The sequence below is a fragment of the Lagenorhynchus albirostris genome, chromosome 6 (assembly GCF_949774975.1).
Source record: "Lagenorhynchus albirostris chromosome 6, mLagAlb1.1, whole genome shotgun sequence".
Taxonomy (NCBI): domain Eukaryota; kingdom Metazoa; phylum Chordata; class Mammalia; order Artiodactyla; family Delphinidae; genus Lagenorhynchus; species Lagenorhynchus albirostris.
In genome coordinates this window covers 81,774,586-81,796,747 of record NC_083100.1, presented here as the reverse complement: position 1 = coordinate 81,796,747, position 22,162 = coordinate 81,774,586, and the positions used below count along the sequence as shown (strand labels likewise).

The 22,162-nt window shown below is 33.9% G+C and overlaps 1 protein-coding gene across 1 annotated transcript in view; it reads left to right on the top strand.

Moving 5' to 3' along the window:
- MBD5 (methyl-CpG binding domain protein 5) overlaps positions 1 to 22,162 on the top strand; it is a 405,640-nt gene that overhangs the window by 129,035 nt on the left and 254,443 nt on the right. Inside the window, exon 6 of the mRNA XM_060152942.1 lies at positions 12,527 to 12,620. The gene's annotated coding sequence lies outside the window, so the exon portion shown is untranslated. The remainder of the gene's footprint in view (positions 1 to 12,526; positions 12,621 to 22,162) is intronic.

The window sequence follows — 22,162 nt, the reverse complement described above, 5'->3', positions numbered from 1 at the left end:
ACCAACATCTTGGGCTAAATTTACTTTGTTGGAATGATCACTGTGGTGATTGGGGGCTACCTAACAGCTTTAATAGGTAATGTGGTACTCTGTCCATATGCTCTTGTAGCCCTTCACTGTTTTGTACACATCAGCCTTCCAAAGGCCAGCACCTGCATCTAAGCCATAGGATTACCTTTGAGCTGCTGGAAGCTACTGGGGGAAAACTTTAAGCAATGAGTGATACGTTTCAGCTTCTTGTCCTTGGCTTAGGCAGTTCTGAGACATGTATCTTATACCATTTGCCAGGTTCCCCCATTAGATTGTTTCTATTGGCTTCTGTGATACCTAGCTTAATAATGTACCCTGTATTAGCTGCCTGCCCTTCTCTTATCACCTTGCCCCCTCCCCTACCAGTTTCGCTGAACCTCCCAAATAAATTATGTCCACTCAGTCCTAGTCTCAGGGTCTGCTTCCTTGGAAACCCCACTAAGATAACTAATAAACCCAAAGATGAGAATCCTTCCCATTTTGCTGGTATAATTTATTTTATACTGTTATGATAAATTGTTTAGAGTAAATGGGCAGTTGTAAAGGTTATCTATTAATTGTTTGGGACTGAAAATATTTAGTATGATAGTATTTTGTATGATACAAAACTGTTAAAATTACTAGCTACCAAATACTGGTAAAAATTAGCAAAGTTATGTAAGTAAAAGGGTCTTATATGGTCACCCTTTTATTAAAATTGTAAACATAACTTTAAAATACTAGAATCAATATAAATAGTAAAGTCTCAACACTGGAAGTAAGAAAAAATGCATTTTAACCAAAAAATTAAGTATAGTTCTAACAAAAAATATATTGAAACCTACAGTCTAAATTAAAACAAACCTTAATACTCTTAAAATGCTCAAATATAAATGTTTAGGGATACCTAAAAATGCTAAGAATTGAAAACAAAATAATAAAGTAATAAGATACTGAGAGACTAGAAACTAGCATTCAGAGCATTTAATATACCAAATAAATGAATAAAATACTTAACGGCCACCTTGATTCTAGAAGTAAAATGTAATTCATTGCTCAGAGGAAAATATTAAGAGCAATCTAAAAATACTAAGAATGTTAGAGATAAATTATTTAGCACACCAAGAAGTGAATTTAAAAAGTAACCTTTCAAAGCCAGAAATGGTCACAGAGCATTCAGAGGAGTCTCAAGGGTAAAAAGAAGGCCTAGGTCTAGTTTGAAGAAGATAGAGTCAGGCAGTGGCTGAGTTTAACCCCCTTGGATCAAATATGCCCATTCTCTTGATCTGAGGGAAAGGTGCCAGGCAAGAGCCTTGTCACTGTTGATAATCCAGTTTGGGGAGCCCAGGCCGAAACCAGCTGCAAACTGTTTGCAGGCTGTCTTTAAAAGGACACTTACCCTGAAAGAGGAGGGAGAAATCAAGCCCATTTTAGGGACTATAGATTTCCTGCTGGATTTTCCACCCTTTAAGTGTCATTTTGTAAAACCTATGATAGATATGTAAATAAGAAAAGGAAAGATAACTCAGGAAGTTTAACTGTGATGAAGAACCAATGATAGCAGCATTTAAAGCCTTTGACAATAGACAAACTTGGTGTCTCCATAAATCTAATTTGTCTTAGCCTGCTTTTCCTCCAGCCACCAGCATGCAAGATAAATTCAGTGTAGCACTCTTTTTTCTTCTTTTGCTCAGTTTGACCTGCTTTGTTTATATCACAAATTGAGAAACTACTATGTATTTCTTCTCAGTGTTTTACTTTTTATAAGTATTTATAGGTTTTATGATTTATATAACTCCAAAGACAATACAGTATAGTGATTAGGAGGAACATAGGCCCTTGGTCAAATCCTGGCTCTGCCACTCAACGAGCTAATGTGACCAAGCACATGTTACTTCACCTTGCCTTGATTTCCTCGTTTGTTAAGTGGGCATGATAAGAACATACTACTCTGTAAGAGTTTTTGAGGATTAAATAACTTAAATGTAAAATTCTTAGAATAGTGCTTATCATATATGCATGCCCAATAAATTTTTCATGTATGAGAACAGTGCATTATGGATAAAATTGGAATTTATAATATTGTTGAGATACATAACTGCTTTTTTTTTTGGCGGTACACAGGCCTCTCACTGTTGTGGCCTCTCCCGTTGCGGAGCACAGGCTCCGGACGTGCAGGCTCAGCGGCCATGGCTCACGGGCCCAGCCGCTCCGCGGCATGTGGGATCTTTCCAGACCGGGGCACAAACCCGCGTCCCCTGCATCGGCAGGCAGACTCTCAACCACTGCGCCACCAGGGAAGCCCATAACTACTTTTATATAATGATTACTATGGGGAACATTCATTCTAATTCTACTCATTTCAAAAATGAATATTTAAAACATGACCCATTTGTGATAAAGGATTGCAGTTTTTGCTTATTTTTCCATGTAATATTTACTATGTTCCTAGTAAGGTGAGGAGAAAGTAAATGGTATGCCTACTGTGTGCTAATAATAAGCCCATTATGTCATTTCACATAATCCACAATCAGCCCTACTAGGTAGCTAGTAATAACTTTATTTCAAAAGAAGTTGAAATTTCAAAAGATCCAGTGATTTACTCAAATAGCAGAGCTGCTGTAATATAGTCTCTCTGACTCCAAGCTTAAAGCTTGTGCCCTGTCTTATTAACAGAGGAGAGGTTCGAATTATGTAAGGGCTGGTATGGTCCAAGCACCAACCATGGTGGATGCCAGGGTCTTGTAGGCCTTATGCTCTGCCAAGTGTTAGCTCCTTAGGGATTAGAACATGGAGAACTCTGGTGGGGGGAGAGGTCCCTCCCCCCACAAGAGAGAGAAGGGGACATATGGAGAGGTTGGAGCAGTGGCTATTTTCCAACAAGTATGGAAGTCTTTTACTATTTAGTATTTAACAACTGGTATAGCCACACTGTTCATTCTGACCAAACATTAGATATATCAAAATACATAATCTTGATATATCTAATATTTGGATAGATATGTAAAGATTTGAATACTGTATTAATTTTTAATGTTTTTTAAGACACATTTATAGGATCAGGTATAACTGAGAATTCCTTCCTTGAGATTTCTGCTAAACTTTTATTGTATGGTCCTTTTCAGTTATATTGATTGATGATTGATCGATCTCCAGTTAACATACATTGCCTTTATTTACAGTCAACAATTTTTTTTAAATTATGAACTTGCAATAGTTTGGAAGAAACTTGCGATTTATGGTTCTCTGACCAAAAATTGTATTAAGTTATTGTAAAGACTTTGTCGGTTTGCTTTTCCAAATGTGAATTTGCTCTCATTTATAACCTTCTTCTTGTTACGTCTTCTTTATCCACATCCAAGAAAAATAAAACAATGATGATTTTTACCTAATAATCTATATAGTGTATGTTCAAATTTGCTAAAAACCTAATCTCTTAATTTCATAATCTGGGAGCAACAGAAAATGACTGAGAGTATTTATTCTTTCACCTTTTTGTGTGATAGAAAAATTATTTGAAATGCAGATTTCAGTGAATGAATACATTTTTTCTTGGTTTGTATCACAATATTTCGTATTTTTTTAACTGCTTTGAGATCATTTCTATTATTTTTATATGAAAGAACTGAATATTTCATTTTATTTTTTGCTTCATTTGCTCTTGTATTTTTTTAACTGCTTTGAGATCATTTCTTCCTATTATTTTTATATAAAAGAACTGAATATTTCATTTTATTTTTTGCTTCATTTGCTCTCTGTTGCAACCAGCCAATCAGTAAATATTTTAAACGTTTTATATTTAATTTTTACCGAACATGAACCCATCATACTAAGTTTTCCTTCCACATATTAATTTGCAGTTTACTGTACCTAGTTAAAGATCTACTTACTGTATATTTATATAGGGTGCGTTTTATTATTTCTGTATCTACCATGGTACCTACAGCTGTATTCTCAGTGCTAAGGAATCATCAGAAGATCACAGCATTATAAATGCTGGCCATGTTTGGAACATTTAATATTCGACTAATTTTAAGTAGCATTTAAAGCTATATGTGAGAGGTGGTATTAAGACTTAAATCACTCAGAGAAAAATGGCCTATAATCTGTGGTTTAAACGTTCAAGTATTTTTCTGCATAGTCATTCAGCTCATTATAAACACAGAGAAGATGGAACAAATTTCTGGAAAGACTTCACATTTTATATGTATAGCATTTGACTTGTCACCTTTGAAAGATCTAAAATGATATTCCATTAATTTTTCATACATCCCACAAAATCTTGACAGGACAATCCTCTAAACCTGAAAAATCTCTAATAAACAAGAGTGACTCAGAAGCTCTTTTTGGTTGCATTTGTGCTCATATTTGGATTTCATTTTTTTATTTCTCAATTATCTTTCACCGAGTCAATAATGACCCCATCTTTGTTTAATCCTAGAGGTAATTTGTATAATCCAGACATCTTTTTCTGTTTATAAGGAATTTATTCCTTTGGCAGTGTGTTATTTTCTCCAACAAAACTCTTCATTATTTGACAAGTTGGCATAATATTGAGCTGTTCTTGGTAGGATTTGAAATATTGTTTTTGAAATATTGTTCTTTTGGTAAAAGATAGCTGTTTCCAGATGTCATAAAATCAGTCATTACTGCAGCTCACAGAATTTCTTACATAATATGGTTTCTTTTGCTGTTATGAGTGCCAGCACCAAAAATCTACAGAAGGTCAGATCCTAGTGGTTCCTCCAAGCACTGGTGGCTTTGATACTTTAGTCACATTAACGTGTTTTTCAGACATCACTAAGGATGATATTCCTATTCTTCTGTGCATTTATTTGCATTTTCTCTGCTTGTCATTTTATTGTTTCAATGGGTTGACATATGGGGACTTCACCTCCTTGCACAGAGCTCTATCACCTCTCCCTGCTATCTTTTTGTTTCTGTTGGAAATTGTGGTAGAATTTGATTTGGTTATGTAGGTAATTTTCATTTTGGTTTTTTTCCCTCCATTTCTTTCTTTTATAACTTTTTAATATTCTCCCAATATACAACCACTTGTTGCTTTTTTTCAGTTATATTGGCTAAAGTCTCTTTTATTAGGATATTACCTTGAATATTTATTTCCATTAATGAGGAGTGATGATTCATCATTTTGGAGGGCTGTTTTGTTTATAATTTGAAAAGTCACTTTGGCTTTACATGTGTTATATAAACTATGTGTTATATATAAAGTATATGTTATATAAAAAGATTATGCTTTCTTTACATTATCAATGCTATAAATATTGGAAGGAGGGTATTTACATATTAAAGGACGTTTAAAAAGTCTTATAGCATAAATTTGGTGTTTGCCTAGGAGCACTTTTTATGCCAGTTTTAATAATCTATAGCTGTATTGTGAAGCTGCTTATTTAAAAAATATCTACAAGAGAGCAATTTTTAGTCTGTATGCACATACTTTAAATTGTATTTATTTAAAATTTTTCTATAAGTTAATGTAAATATATCTTCCCTCTAATTAGTTTTCTCTCAAATTAGTCTTAACTAACAAGTACTAATTAATGAGTCTAGCATATCTTATTTTTTAACTTACATGATTTTGTTTTTATATAGAGAACATCTTCCAAAGAGACTTTTTCTGAGTTTTGATTCAATATTTTCTGCTAAAGCTCCTATAACACTGCAGTAATTTGTTCAGTTAAATACAGTGGACCTATTATTTTAGACCTATTATCTTTGTTACCACCATGTAAATAAAACATGGTTCATATTCTGGATCTGGATTTCTTTTTAGGCAGTGGACTGGATTTATGATAGATTCATGAAATCTTTCTTCATAATAGTGTTCTTTGAGATGTCAGTGTCTTTTATGTCAAATACCCCAAAATGTTGTTGTAGCACCATTAATATACTGGAAAATATGTGAAACTTCTTTAAGGCCTCCTAATTTTTGTGCACAAAAACAATGGTCTCTCTCTCTCTCTCTCTCTCTCTCTCTCTCTCTCTCTCTCTCTCTCTCTCTCTCTCTCGTGCGTGCGCGTGCACACGAGGTCATGGACCCATTGTCTGTTTCAGCAGCAGCAGAACATCTTTTTTGTTTTGTTTTGTTTTGCGGTACGCAGGCCTCTCACCGTTGTGGCCTCTCTCATCGCGGAGCACAGGCTCCAGACGTGCAGGCCCAGCAGCCATGGCTCATGGGCACAGCCGCTCCGCGGCATGTGGGATCCTCCCGGACCGGGGCACGAACCCGTGTCCCCTGCATCGGCAGGCGGACTCTCAACCACTGCGCCACCAGGGAAGCCCCAGAACATCTTTTTTGTTAGGCAAAATTCCAGTTCTTTCCTTTGGTGGCATGAAGTTCAGCATCATTCCCCAGGTTTTGGTTTTATTCTTCATGTTGGCTCATGATCAATTTATAATATTTAAACCCCAAGGTTTTAACCTTGGGGTTAGTTAAATATGTTAGGTAGTAAATTGCTGACTGGTACGACTAGTGCCTGTATTTTGCCATATTGCTTTAGAATTTAAAAAATTAGTGATACTCTGTTAAATGTTCATGAATTTCTGTTGTCTTCCTCCAAAAGGAGGCAGTACAACTTTGGTGTTTGACTTGTGAATGCTTTTTTCAAAACATTCTTCTCTTGTTTGCTCATAAAATTTGTTGTGATTCCTAATCATAAATTCAAAGAATCATGGAGTTGAAAGGGGCCTTCAAGGTTACCATGTTTCAGAAGGAATTTAAGCATACCCTCTGATGTTGAAATTCCTTCTTTGATATCCCTGTCTCTTGTCCAGTAATCTCATCTACCCTTTTAGCATAATCCTGAACAGTGAAATCAGTAGTTGTTGTCACTCTTACATTTCTTCCCTTCCTTTTCCTCCTCTATAGAATTTTCCAGCATTGAAAAGTACTTCATTTCTGGTATTCTGGAAATGTAGGCAACTCCTGTTGATGATGATAATCAGAGAAAGAGGAATATGATGTTTTAGAAAAGAAAACTGAGGTTATGTCAGTGGTAGTGACTTTTTAAGGAAGCCACACACACACTCACACACAAAAAGATAAAGGGGGGATAAACTGCTAGAAATGTGTTGAGAGACTACTGGGACAAGACTCAGGAGGCAAGAGGCAGAACCTGAGAAGATAAGAAGATGGCATCGACATCATCCTAGCTATTTATCCTATAAATAGCTTTATACTGTTTCTATAGCACTGCCTCTGAGGAAGTCCCTGAAAATTTCTAACACATGGAAGGATAAATGAAATGATTCCTTTAAAAAATTTTTGTTTTATTGAATGTAAACCTATTAACACAGACCCTCATATTCACTTGATTTCGTTCTCCCAATCCATTTTTTTCTCTACAACATACTCATTTTTGTCAACCTTGAGTTCTCATTCCATAGTAGTTGAGGAATGAGAACCTTATTTTTGAGGTTGAGAGAGACTATATAGAATTATAGTAATAAATGAGCTGCCAACCCATTTACTGGCTCCAGCTCTATTAGCTCATTAATTGTCTATCAACAAGCCCAATAGGATAATAAGATTAAAGTTGAATTTAGTATTGCCAGAATATTCATATGTGTGTTCTTGGTACTGTATTTGGCAAAATGTTGTACTTAGTTTTTTCTCTCCAGAAAGGTCAGTTCTCAAGGTGTTTGCATATTAGTGTAGCCAAAAAATCACTCACTAGTATTCTCCAAATAACAGATGTAATTAAGGAGGTCTGTCACAACCAAATTGATTGTTTATTTTAGCTGAAGAGATACCCTGCCTAGACCAGATGGATGTTTTTAGAGAATGCTAGTAGGGAAAAAAAAAAGGATGGCTATTTTTTCTTTATTTAATGAAAATATATCATTTACTGTGAATACTTTGAATACCCTGGTTATTATCACCTTTCATAGAGAGAACTTCAGTTGCTTTGGACTTTATAGTTTCCTACTGAAGCCAGATCATATGGACAAGTTGCAAGAGGGCTAAAGACAAGGCTTACTTTGGTGGACAGGATTTAGAATAACCTATGTTTGGTTGTTTTTGAAAGTGACTTGGGCATACTCAATAAGGGCCTCTTAGGCTGTTTACCACAAAAAAATAGAATAACTACAGAAAAACATATATAAAAGTTATTCCAGATCCACTAAAAGAATGATCTGGAATAAATCTAATAATGGTCCTAACTGGCACTAAGAATGGCTTGAATATGCTCAGGCTAAGATTATTCTCTATGATAAAAACAGTTGAGAAAACAAATCTTCCATGGATTGCATGATTAGAGCTCTTGTACTGAAGAAATTTGGAAACTTTAAGAAAGCAAACATAGGCTAAAAATATTTTTAATTCTTTGAATGTTTGTTTTCTGTTAAGACTTTGTGAGGTTTTTTTATTCTGTAATTTCTTTCTATAATCTGTTTCTATTCAGCCATGTATGAAACTTGTGAATTAAAAAAAATTTTTACATCACTGTCAGATCAGAATAAATGGGATCTGGAGGGCTATGAAATTGCATACTGCTAATGGTATGAAAGCAATAACCTGTAAAAGTTTAGTTAAATATAATTCCATAGCTCAGGGAAGTAGAAAGCATGTTTTCTTCCTATAAAAACTTCCATGTTTTAAACTTGGGAGTGCAGTGATACTTTAAGAAGGCAAATTTTTTTGTAGAAAAAATTGAGTTAAAACCATAAGTTTTATATCCCAGTATTGAACCATACTTCATTGATTTTAATGTGATTAGGCTTATAGTACATTACATTCAGAAGCAAGACTGAGGTTTTTAGGATACACCCTTTATATCACAGAGGCTTTATTATGTAAATGGTACAGAAATAATAGGAAGCATGTAGCGCTAAATGAGAACTTAGAAATCATCTTATTGTGAGGAAGAAGTGTTGGAAGTAGACCACGATGACATTTTCCTTTCTGTGGGAAACCTGATAAACTGCAAAAGGGTGGAAGGCGTAAGGCGGAAATGATATGAGGATGTATTAGATAAGGCTACCAGAGCTAATGGATGAGGGTTTCATGAAATGCTATAGTTAATTGTAGACTGCATGAGTTGAAAACCCAGCTCTGCCAGTTATTATCTGTGAAACATTGGGCAAGTTACTCTCTCTCTTCCTCAACTTACTTATCTGTAAAATGTAGATGATAAAAGCATTTCTTAGTATTGTTGTGAGGATTAAATTAATTAATGCTACATAGAATTTAGAAATCAATAAATGTTAGTTCTTACTACTGTATTAAAAAGCAAGGAGGAAGTTTTAGCAACTTATATGACAAATGTTGGAGATACCTAATGTCCATTATCTAGAAGTCTGTATTTTTAATCATTGAAGAGTAATATATATAGGTTGTGAATTCTTTGGTGATGTAAAGTATTGTGTGATTTAGAGTTATTGGTTCTTCTTAAAACAGGTGGTTTTCCTAAGGAAACACTGAACCATGTTCCCTATGACTTCTGTGTTAAGTATATTTAAATAGATTCTAATTTACTGAAAATTGTTCATTCTTGTTAATTTAGTTGCTATTAATACCAGTGATTATTACGCTATTACTCTCAGACAAAATTACCTGGCTTATTAGACATTAAGAGAGTTAGGTGCCATAGTCTTCAGAACAGATGGGAAAGTTCATGCAGCATAGGGAGATTACAATTTTTAAAGCATTCATAGTCAAAGTATACTAAAGAGAAAAGCTAGGTGCCTCACTTAATCACTGTAAAACACTGTACTTAATTACTAGAAAAACATGCTAAATCTTAAATAATAACAAAAGTAGAAATAAGGGACCACAAGTGAGTATCTGATTAATTAGCTAAGTAATTTGCAATAATGAGTGAAGGAAGTCAGAAGAGAAAGATAGCTTTAGTGTCAGGTTGATGGAAATTTCCGTTAAGGAGCAAGCAGTATCTGAGCTAATTTTTGGTTGACCAAGAGATGAGAGATAAACAGCAAAAGGCAGCTGAGGTCAGATAATAGAAGATCAAGAGTCTTCTATTAAAAGACACTGGGACTTCATTTCATAGCTGTGAATCACAGAGGCAGACTTACAGCCTCTGCTGCTGGTTTGAGAGGTGGAATAGCTCCCTTTTTGTGAAGACATTTGGGAAGTCCATGACTGTTGCCCAGCTGTTAAGCAGCACTAAGCCTGGGAGAAAAAATCGACTTTGGTCACGAATTTAAGATTGATGTTAACTCAGTAGAAAAACCTAGAGTCTTTAGCGGCACATGCATGTAGGAAGAATACTTTATTAGGAGCTCTTCCATCTTAGGCAGATAAGAGAAAATATCTATAGTTTTCTTTCAAGGTTTAGTACTTGTTGATTACCATCTTTATTGTGTATAACAGAGACTCCGATACTTACCTCTGTTTATTAGACTTTTCTTTTTCAGAAAAAATCTAAAGAGTAAGTGATGTTGAATATATTATTTTTATTGTGAAGTACTTCTGGACCTGTTTATAAGAATTTTCAAAACTAAAATGTTAACAGCCTATTTCATGTTATTTTTAGTAAGTTATGTTTGTGTGTGTGTGTATGTTCTTGAGGAAAATGAATCAAGATGTTTTCTTGGCTTTGTATTTAAACAGAGCAAATGATATTAGAGTAGCTTTTTCCCCCCACTAAGTTAAGGACAAAAAATTTTAATTTTGAGACATTGAGGGCATGTTTCTAGTTATATATGAGGTTTTAGATTAAATTTTCATTATAGAATATAACCTGATTTTCTCTTTTTTGAGCCACAAGTATTTTATCAATTACGTACACAGTTTATTTAGGAGGATAGCAAAGCTTACAAAATATATGATCCATAAACATTATTTTAGCTTAACTACATTGATTTATTGCTGAAATCCTATTTACTCTTGTTTAAAGTTACTTTTTACCAGTGGGTTTTAGAATTATCTTTAAAGATCAGAAATGTAACCGCAGAGTAAACTCAAGAAGTTTTTTTATAAATGCTTATAATGAAGTTCTAGTAATAGTCACTATTTATAAATACTTGGAGCACTGTTTTCTTTGTTTTGTTTTTGGCCGCGATACGCAGCTTGCGGGATCTTAGTTCCCTAACCAGAGTCAAATCTGTGCCCTCGGCAGTGAGAGCACAGAGTCCTAACCACTGGACTGTCAGGGAACTCCCTTAGAGCACTGTTTTACAGGGACTGTAGACCTTTTGTATTATGATCACCAGAGATACCTCTAAAAATAGAGACTCCTATTAGCCTAGTTCTTCTGAATCAGAATCTCTGGGCATGGCACCTGGGAATCTATATTTTATCTTAAAGTAGTACCTTTGGTCCTTAAGTGCATTATAGTTTGGGATTCACTACAACCACCATTATGCCATGCTTGGATCCATGTAATCTAACATATAGATTGTTGAGATAGGTTTATGTGTGTCATGGAAGCTTTGAAGTCATTTTAAATATTGAGTAGTGAGATTAGCAAGTATCTTACTAGTTTTCATAGACATCTGTAGTAAGTATTTTTTTTAAGTTAATGTCTTATTATCTGTAGAAACTAAGTCAAATAGTTGCAGTGAGATTGTTTCTTAACCTGCAGAACAGATATCCTTCCTAAATGCTTTTGAAAAATAGCTAGTTTCTGGCCCCCATGTGATACCAATTAAATCAGAATATTTAGGGCAGAGACTGAGTCTCCATACATTTAGAAGTGCCCCAGGTGTTTTTAATGTGTAGCTGCAACTGAAACAGGGATCTACACTAATGACAGAAAGGAACAATGATGTTCCTAATCAAAAAGTTATTGATTGACTTTGGAATCCATAGTACTGAAAACCACATGCTAAAGGTATGGCACTGTAGCATCCAAATCCTGTTTCCCTAACTGCTTGTCTCAGGCATATTTAAAAAGTCAAAGGAAATCAGAATCAAATTATTTCAACAAAGAGCATTTTCTCTGAATAATCCCAATTCTCTGGTAGAGGCAATTTCTTTTAAAAGACCCCTGCTAAGCTTTACTAGGTTGATGTAAAGCACTGATTGGGCAGTTGAAGTGATAAGGGGTAAATAATACCTTTTCATGAGGACAGAATATTTAACTAATTGATTTCTATGATTTTGACTTTTATAGGCAACTCAAATGTAATTGAGAATATATTTTTGGTAATTATTCATTCTGAACAAGGGAAGTATTTTCTAGGGTAGGGCTACATTCATGTAGGACATCAGAATCAATGTGTTTAAAATTATATTTCTTAAAAATGTTGATAGAAACTAGGTTAGCGAGATAAAATTAGTACTTATAGAAACTATTAAACTCTATGCCAGGGATCAAAATACATGTTTCACAAAACTTTCTGATCTTCTAAAGGGAAGAATTATTATTACTGTTTAATTACATAAAATATGTCCTATGATACATACCTCCCTTTGCACACAGTTATTAAAGAAATCATAAAAATAATTTCAAGATCTCCTTTAATAGTTAAAATAAGTGGAAAAATATTTATAACCTCAAAGTCATGATATTTTCTTATGTTTCTCTTTTAGATGCTTATTGAAGATAACAGTTTCTGCGTATGGGAAGTAGATATTGAAGGGTATATGGTTTACAGACAAGATCTTTAAAAAATAGACACTCAAGGTAAGTAATAAATATAGCCTCATAAATAAGCTAATTTAAATGGTTAGGGCTGCCAAATTATAATTTAATTTGCTAAACTTGCTTACTTTTTGTCACTGGCCCTGTCTAAGCAATCTCACAACCACATTCATTCATTTTCGGAAACAAATTTTTATGCCCTAATACCATCTTGACAGGAAGTATCAGATTTCATTTATAATGGGAAGTTGATAAAATTGATGTATTATGGAAGAGTGCAAACCAATTAAGAAGACTGGAGAAGAGATTAAGTAAGCTTCCATCAAAACTGTGTGCATAACTCAGTAGAGCTTAACTTGAAAAAATAATTTTACAGAAACTAGTATCCACTGTATTTTTTAAATTTATTTATGTCCTTAACCATATTAAAAGTGTGTTTTTTAACCACTCCAAAAAAACACTGTCATAGTTTCAAATACTAATAGTATTACCTCTGAATACCAACCTCTTTTTCACTATTTCTTGAGCCCCCAAAGATTTGTTTTGACTTACCATATCCTTTCACTTATATTCTGTGCATGTCTCCCATGACTGTTTACATGCTTATGTTACTAAGTAAATTTCTGAATACACTTGGTAAAATTTTGAGTGAGATACAAAGAATACAAAATGCAAAAAAGGTACTTTAAATAATTTTGTGTGTCAGGTAGGTACACTGGAACCTTGGAGAATATGTGACCTGTTAATGGGACACTTTTGTTTAGCTCTAGAATCCTTTCTAAGTGGGAATATTAGACCAGTAAAATCAAATTTTTTTTCAGAAGAAACCAGAAATACTTTGAAAAGTCCTAATTTTTCAATATCAGCATAAAATTTTTCCTGTGACAAACTCCACTTCTGCTACTGTGTGAATCAAATAAAACAGTATACAGCCTCTGGTGCAGGAATTTTCTTTTCCTTTGCTCTCTATTTTTCTTCTTTTTGAGTGTAGATACTTAGAGTCTATTTGTTCCCCTTAATTTCTGGTTAGCAGCTTAGTGATTTTTGCTAGTTTTCTGTGATGAATATTATTGTCAAACATGACTTCTCTTGAAAATATAAATATTACTTATTTTTAATTTGTTTCTATAGTTTTATATGGTGAGTTGGTTGCTTAGAAGAGCTATTAAATTGTTTTCTGAATTATAATAATTAGACAGTTATTTTTATAGTTCCTTTATCTCCACAGTCTAACATAGATCCTTCTGATTCAAAAAAAAGTAAAAAAAAGGTTTCCTTTTTTTTTTTTTTTTTTGCGGTACGCGGGCCTCTCACTGTTGTGCCTCTTCCTGGACCGGGGCACGAACCCATGTCCCCTGCATCGGCAGGCAGACTCTCAACCACTGCGCCACCGGGGAAGCCCAAGGTTTCCTTTTCACTGTACCTTTTGCATAGAAAATAGAGTTAATCACATTCCTTAGTTCACATGACACACTGTCATCACTGGTCCATGAAAAGCACTTTATTTATTTATATATTTTCTTTTATTCTCATTTCCACTGTCATGCTGCTGACCTGGACTCATAGGAAATCATTCTAATGTGATAGTCTAATATCTGTTGCACTGTTCTCTTTTGTTTATATGTATCTTCAGAACATGAGTATTGGTTTATATATATGTATTTTTTTAATATTTTAAGTGGAAATTTTTAAATAAATAAAAAAGAAAAGAGAGTATAATATCATGAAGTTTCATGTGCCCGTCTCTCAGCTTCAACAGTTATCTCACGGTTGAGCTTGTCTTAACTATATCTTATGCCTTCTCCCCTACTTATGCACATTAAATTTTAATATGCATAAATGGTATTGTGCTGTGTAACTCATTCTCTTTATTACTGTTTCATTTTACTTATCTCTACATTTTTATCATTTATTTATGTTGTTGTGTTTACATTGCTTCTAACTGCTGCATAGTATTCCAAGGTTTGTAGCTATCATGTTTTAACTATCCACATTTCCAGTGATTTCCACCCAGATTGCTTCCAATTTTCTGTTGCAACAAACAATGCCACGATGAACATCCTCATATTTCTCCTAGCTTAGAACTTTGCAAGGATTTCTTTGGGATATATACCCAGGAACAGAATTGCTGGGTTTATACTTAATTTGTCTGAGTCCTGCCAGATGCTCTGCCAAATAAATACTTGGACCACACTTTCACCAGCGGTAACCCCCTCCTTCCTGCCAACCCTTGACATTATCTAGCTTTCTAATACTCTCAATCTAATGTGTGTAATTCTGTAGCTCACTGTTTTAATTTGAATTCTTATCACTAATGAGTTTGAGTATCTCTTTCATATTCTTGTTGGCCTTTTGGCGTCCCTCTTCTGAAATTCCTTGTTCATATTCTTTATTTTTCATTTGGGTTCCTATCTGTTGGTTAATGTTCTTTAAGAGTTTATTATATATTTTAGATCTTCATTTCCTATCAGTTTTAGATATTAAAAACAGTCTTCCATTTTTTCAACTTTTTAATTTTATGCATGACGTCCTTTAAGTAGATATTCATGTTTTAAATATTCAATTAAAAATATTTTCTTGAAGTCTGCTTCTGGTGTACAGAAATGCTATTGAGTTTTTGAAACTTGACCTTGGTTCTAACACTGAATTCTCATTCTTAATAACATTACTGTACTCTCTTTCATTTTTATAGGGAGATGATCATATTATCAACTATACATAATGACGGTTTTATTTCTAATTTCCTTATCCTTACATACTTCTACTTCTTTCTTCTTTCCAATAGCTTTGGTCAGTTCCTCTGGAACTATGTTAAATGGTAGTACTGACAGTAGGCATTCTCATCTTATGCCTAATCTTAGAGAGAATATATCTAATTTCTCACTTAAGCATAATGCTTGCTGAAGGTTTTTAATATAAAACCTTTACCAAATTAAGAAAGGTTCTTATTTCTAGCTTGTTATGCATTCTTACCATAAATAACTTTCAAACCCATTAAATGTTTTTTATACATCTGTTAAAATAATCATGTGATATTTATCCTGGTATATTAATGTTGTGAATTATATGGATAGAATTTCTAATGTTAAACCATGCCTGCAGTACTAGTTTACACCCTACTTGACCATGGTGCATTATTTTAATACATTACTGTATTTGGTTAGCAAATATTTTATTTAGGATTTTAGAATCTACATTCTTAAGTGGAATGTGCTATACTTTTTTCTTCATTTTCCTTGTCTGGTTTTGCAATTAAGATTACACTGGCCTTATAAAATGAGATGAGCAGCTTTTACTCTTTTTCTGTTTTCTAGAATAACTTTATATAATACGAATTTACTGTTTCTTTAATGTATGTTAAAACTCATATGTAAAAGTATCTGGTTGTGAGATTTCTTTGAATGCTATTTATGTCTTTAATCCCTTTTGATCTATTCAAGTTTTCCCCTCAGCTTCTTCCAGTCCCCCTCTCATGGGTACTGCTAACACCTGATTGTCCTCCCACCTGCAGGTATAATAGCCCAGACCCACTTTCCTTTCAGTCAGGAAATACCTAGACAATCTCAGTGTCCACATCTGAGCCATGTAATAGTCACTCTGTTTTGAGCTAATGTCCTAACCCTGACCAGTGGGCTCTGATCTGCCCAATCTTGCTTGACTTAAACTGCCACTGACACATACCTAAATTAATCCTGAACTCCAATAGTTTTCTACTATTCTATAACCAGAAACTTTGGTTAACAATGCTCTGAATTGACTTCTTTACATCTCTTAAAACCTTTGCCATACTGCTGGTTACGTGTGTTAAGGTTGTGTAAAAGGTAAATATTTTGACAAAAGAACAAGTAAGGTTATTATGTTCAGGGAAGGTTAAGTGTTCGGAAAAAAATAGGCAGCCATCCAGTCTAATGTCCTGTACAGTATATACCAAATTGTAGTTAACTTTGGAAGATTTTTACTTTATCTCCAGAGTTTGACACTTTATTGTAACCATTTATGATCAGAAGAATAATTAAAGGTATTTCCATGTACAAAAAGAAAAAAGAGTAGAGAGCACAAGCAGGAAGTTCATAGACCCACTAACAAAAAGAAATGATAAATAAACATATAATAGTTATAAATTTTGATGCATTTGAATGTGTTTCTACCATCTTATTTCAGTTTTTCTTACACACTTTCATACTATATCTTTATTTCTTTTTAATTCTTTCTTACTTAAAAAAAACTTTATATATATATATAAAGTTTTATTTATATATATATAGATATATATATATCTCCCCTAAAAAGATTCTTGCTGGGGCAAATTATGTATGAGACTTAGAGGTCTTATTAAGGAATTTAAAGTTTAGGTTTTATTTTAACTCTACAAGAAGCCATCGGTGGGTTTTGAACAAAGGATTGATGTGATTTCTGAAATTTAAAACATCTTTGGAAAACATTGGATGATAACTGTGACTTTAGTATTTTGTTTTAAAAGCAACTCTTTAAAAGCCATAAAATAATAGATGTGTAATTTTTACTATAAAAATTTTAAATAATTAAAAAGATATATAAATTAACTTTAAAAAGCACTTCAAAACCTAAGAATTAATAGTTAGTAGCTACAACAAGGAAGATGCTGATTTTCTTAATATACAAAGAGTGTCAACAATTCAATATGGAAAAGACAACCCATTTTTATAAGACTTGAACATGTAATTTATCAAAGAAGAAATACAGATGGCTAACAAACATGAAAATGTTCCATTTTCCAACCTCTCCCTTGCATTGTAGTAACATTTTTCTAGTGATCAGTTGCTGCCTGTCATTATGTTTTGCTATTCTTTTCATTCGCTTAGAGTATCCTTGTTATCAGTGCCATGCTAGTCCTTTTTTTTAATTACTCATGACCGAATGTAATGGTTTTACCTGGCATGTATGCGTGTGTGTGTATGTGTGTGTGTGTGTGTGTGTGTGTGTGTGTGTGTGTGTGTGTGTGTTGGTGGAGAGGGTCCAGAGTATTGTTCCCAATTTGCTTTCCAAGGAGCAGTCTTCTCTGCTGCCACAGACACAAAATATTTCCTGTAAATATGGCTTGTTTATGTATTCTGTGTGTAACCCCTACCTTCTTTACTTCTCTAAATCTAACGGAGTCTGCTAGATTCTGCTGATAACACAACTCACCTGTGTTCCCATACCTGTGATTATAAACAAGGCCTGTAACAACTTAGGGTGTGTTATGTACTTTCAGGGCATATTTTTTGCCATCACTTTCTGAGATCCACACTGTGGTGTCCTTTACCACTACATTTCTCCAAAACTGCTTCTCTTCACTTACGCTCATGTGGCTACTATCAGGTCTCAGCTGCTTTTGCCTATTTCAGAGTTTGGAGATTACAACTGAATCCTAATATTACTGAAAATATATTTAAATATGTTTCTCCATAAAGAAAGAAAAGGAAAGAGAGAGACACGGAGTGATGGATAGAAAGACACAGAGACAGAGAAGAGAGAAAATGAATAAAGCAATCAACTCTAGGAGCAGAACTGATCCAGAAAGCAAGAACTCTGGGAAACATGTTATAAAATGACAGAAGGTGAATTATGAGCTGGCCAAAACAAACTTAAGAAATACTTACTTCAAAGTTGAAGTTGGAAAGAACAGAGAAGAGACTAGACATTATGGAAAGTACTTTTAAGGAATATAAAGGGTTAAAATGAGAAGAATGAACAAAAGAAGCCAAAGAAAGAATAGAATAATTATAGAAAAAATTTTGTGTGTTATGTCTATAAGTATTGATAGATAAATTGAGATAGACACTAAAGAAAAAAAAAGAACAAATATTTAAGGATAAAATTTAATATCTTTTATAAAATAGAAGGTACATATGGAAAAGGCACACCATGGGCCAGGGAAAATTAACTAAGAACTGTCAGTACTGAGACATAGCTTCATGAACTTCCAGACTTTAAACATGAAGAAAGAATGATTAAGTCACTGATTAGAGGGAAATGGGGAAAAATATTTGCCCTTGTCTCTGATTTATCCACAATAACATTTAGGGCCAGTTGACAGTGGAGTAACATCTACATGACCATATAAAAAACAAAGTATTTTGTATTTTAAATTCAAAGTGTCTTTAGGTATAAAAACTACAGACAGTTTTGAACTCAAAGAATATTGTTTTGAAAAAAATTCCTAGAAGAAGAACTACTGCCATTCCGATGGAAATACCTTAAATTACCACAGAAAGATAAGCAGTGAGCATTGAAAGGATTTAACTGTAAAATAAAGATGAGAACAAAATATAAACACTATATTCTATTCTCTAAAAATAGAAATTACTCACTACCTTGACCTATTTTCTCCCCTTTTCATCCTGGGTTTTGTAGTTATAAGTTTGTTGATTTCCACTTCTTTAATACTTGAAACTCAAAGAATGTCCATTAAAGCTGCAAATAATAAAAGTATTAGCAGAGTTTAACAGTACAGAGGAAAATACTAAAAAGTATTTACTGAAATATGAAGGAAAGAAAGAGCAGGACAGAGTAACAGGAAATATGCTAATATCTTAATTGCTTATAGAAGTGAACTAATAGATTTTGAATAGAGAAATAAAAGACAAAGTTGTATAAATTACCTAAGTTAATTTATAAATACAAAGTTGCATAAAGTTATAAAAACATAACTACTGGAACAAAGATATGTACAGAGAAGCTACGCATGGAGAGAAACAAGATAACTAATGATAAAATATTTCTTTTAAAAAAAAAATCCCTAAAGTAAGTTAAAATAAAAAGAATGAAAAGCAATTCCATTTATCAGATGCCCACTGTCACAATTATCATTTAAGATTGTACTGAAGGGAATCAGCCGAGAGAAAAATTAATGTAAATGGGCTTTTAGCTTGTGTTGGTTTTTTAGAAAGTGGATTTCCAACTAAATCACAGAGCAAAATGCTATTTTCTGATATATGCAAGAAATACAAGAAATTGCTTTTAAAATATTGAAAACTAAAGAAGGATAAAAATTAAAATTAAGACAGATAAAGGCAAGCAAATACTTAATGTCAGGCCAGACCAGTCGTTCCACATAAACATCAAATGAGATGAACAAAATCATTTTTTAATGCAAAAAGTACGATACACAATGAAGATGTAGCAGTTATGAATATCTGCAAACCAAATAACATGGTGCCAACACTTATAAAGCAAAAACAATGTAGGTACAAGGGAAAATAGTCAAAAACACACCAGACTTGGAAAGTTTATTAATTCTCTCAGTACAAAACAAATCAGCCAGGCGTGAGGGTGAGGGAAAAATGAGGAAACACTGAAAGCATTTGCACAAGTCAGGAACATTGCAAAGATGCCCACTGTCATGACTATCATTTGATGTTGTGATGAGGGCAAAAAGCCAAGAGAAAAATACTAGAACTATAAAAGAAATTTAGAAAGATGAAGTTAAAAGCTCCATGTGCAGATCATATGATTATATACTTGGAACTACCATCCAGTGGATTTTACTTAATCAACTGAGTGACTACTACAAATAATAGCATTCAATAAGCTATTGTGACACAAGATTAATGTATACGTATGGGTAATTTTCATGTGTAACAAAATAATTTTAAATTAAGCCCTAGTGCCACATTGTGCTTACGTATATTGTTTGAGTATGTGCCATAAACCTAAGAATATTATTAGTTTCCTATGGCTTCTATAACAATTACCACAAACTTTGTGGTTTAATACAACAGATTTTTTATTCTCTCACAGTTCCAGATGCCAGAAGTCTGAAAGTAGTGTCCCTGGGCCAAAATCAAAATCAAGGGCTATGCTTCTTCTAAGGCTCCAGGGAGAATTGTTTCCTCACTTCTTGAAGCTTGTGGTGGCTGCCAGCATTCCTTGGCTTATGGCCACATCCCCACTTCAGTCTTGGGCTCCATGGCCACACTGCCTCCTCCATTTCTGTGTGTGTCTGATTTTCTCTTATAAGGGCCCTTGTGATTGCATTTAGGACTCACCTGAATAATCCAGGAAAATGTCCTCATTTCAGAATCCTTGATTTAATCACATCTGGAAAGACCCTTCTTCCTTATAAGATGACATTTACAGTTTACAGGGATTAGGATGTGATAACTTTGGGTAGCCATTATTTAGCCAATGTATGTAGTGAATTAACTTCCTATGCATCTAGAATGATACTATGTACCATTCTTGGGAAAATCAGGAAAGTACTACCCTTGGGATAGTTAAGAAAATTTTATTCACATATTTTTGTAGAATTTAATTCTCTCACAGAAACCTAGTTGGAAACGGCTATATTGGTGTATGAAATGACAGAATGAACAGGATTATAAACTTAGCAATAGACTTAATAAATGCAGGAATATTGAAAATAATAAAGATGGCATCTCATATCAGTGGGCAATTGTTTAATACATGTTGGGACAACTGGTTAGCCATCTGGAAAGAAAAGTTGAATCCATACCTCACACCATACACCAAGATATATTATAAATGTACCAAATATTTAAATGTAAAATATGAAGCTACAGAGGGTCTCAGTAAACACGGGAGTGGTTTCATTTTTTCTTATTTTGACTTTAGAAAAACATATTCAAAACAAGATCTATAAGCTGCAAAATGACATGACTAATAAATCTGACCTCATTTTGCAACACAAACACACACACATAGAAGCAAAACTCAAAAGACAAACTTGTACATAGAAAAAAAAAGTTTGCAATTCTTACTGAAGTGACTAAATTTTTTTTTTTTTTTTTTTTTTGCGCGGGGTACGCAGCCCTCTCACCGCTGTGGCCTCTCCCGTCGCGGAGCACAGGCTCCGGACGCGCAGGCCCAGCGGCCATGGCTCACGGGCCCAGCCGCTCCGCGGCACGTGGGATCCTCCCAGACCGGGGCACAAACCCATGTCCCCACATTGGCAGGCGGACTCCCCACCACTGCACCACCAGGGGAGCCCGAAGTGACTAAATTTAAAAAAAAAAAATTTATTGTAGTATAGTTTGATTTACAATATTGTGTTTCAGGTATATAGCAAAGTGATTCAGTTATATATATATTCTTTTTCAGATTCTTTTCCATTGTAGGTGATTACAAGATACTGAATATAGCTCCCAGTGCTATACATTAGGTCCTTGTATTTATCTGTTTTATGTATAGTAGGTGTGTGTCTTTTAATCCCAAATGCCTAACTTATCCTCCTTCCTTTCACCTTTGGTATCCATTAGGTTGTTTTCTATGTCTGTGAGTCTGTTCTGTTTTGTAAATAAGTTCATTTGTATCATTTTTTTAGGTTCCACAAATAAGTGATATCATGATATTTGTCTTTATCTGACTTCACTTAAATTTGATAATCTCTAGGTCCATCCATGTCACTGCAAATGGCATTATTTTGTTCTTTTTTATGGCTGAGTAATATTCCATTGTATATATGTACCACATCTTCTTTATCCATCCTGTGCTGATTGACACTTGGGTTGCTTCCATATCTTGGCTATTGTAAATAGTGCTGCTGTGAACATTGGGTTGCATGTGTCTTTTTGAATTAGAGTTTTCATCTTTTCTAGATACAT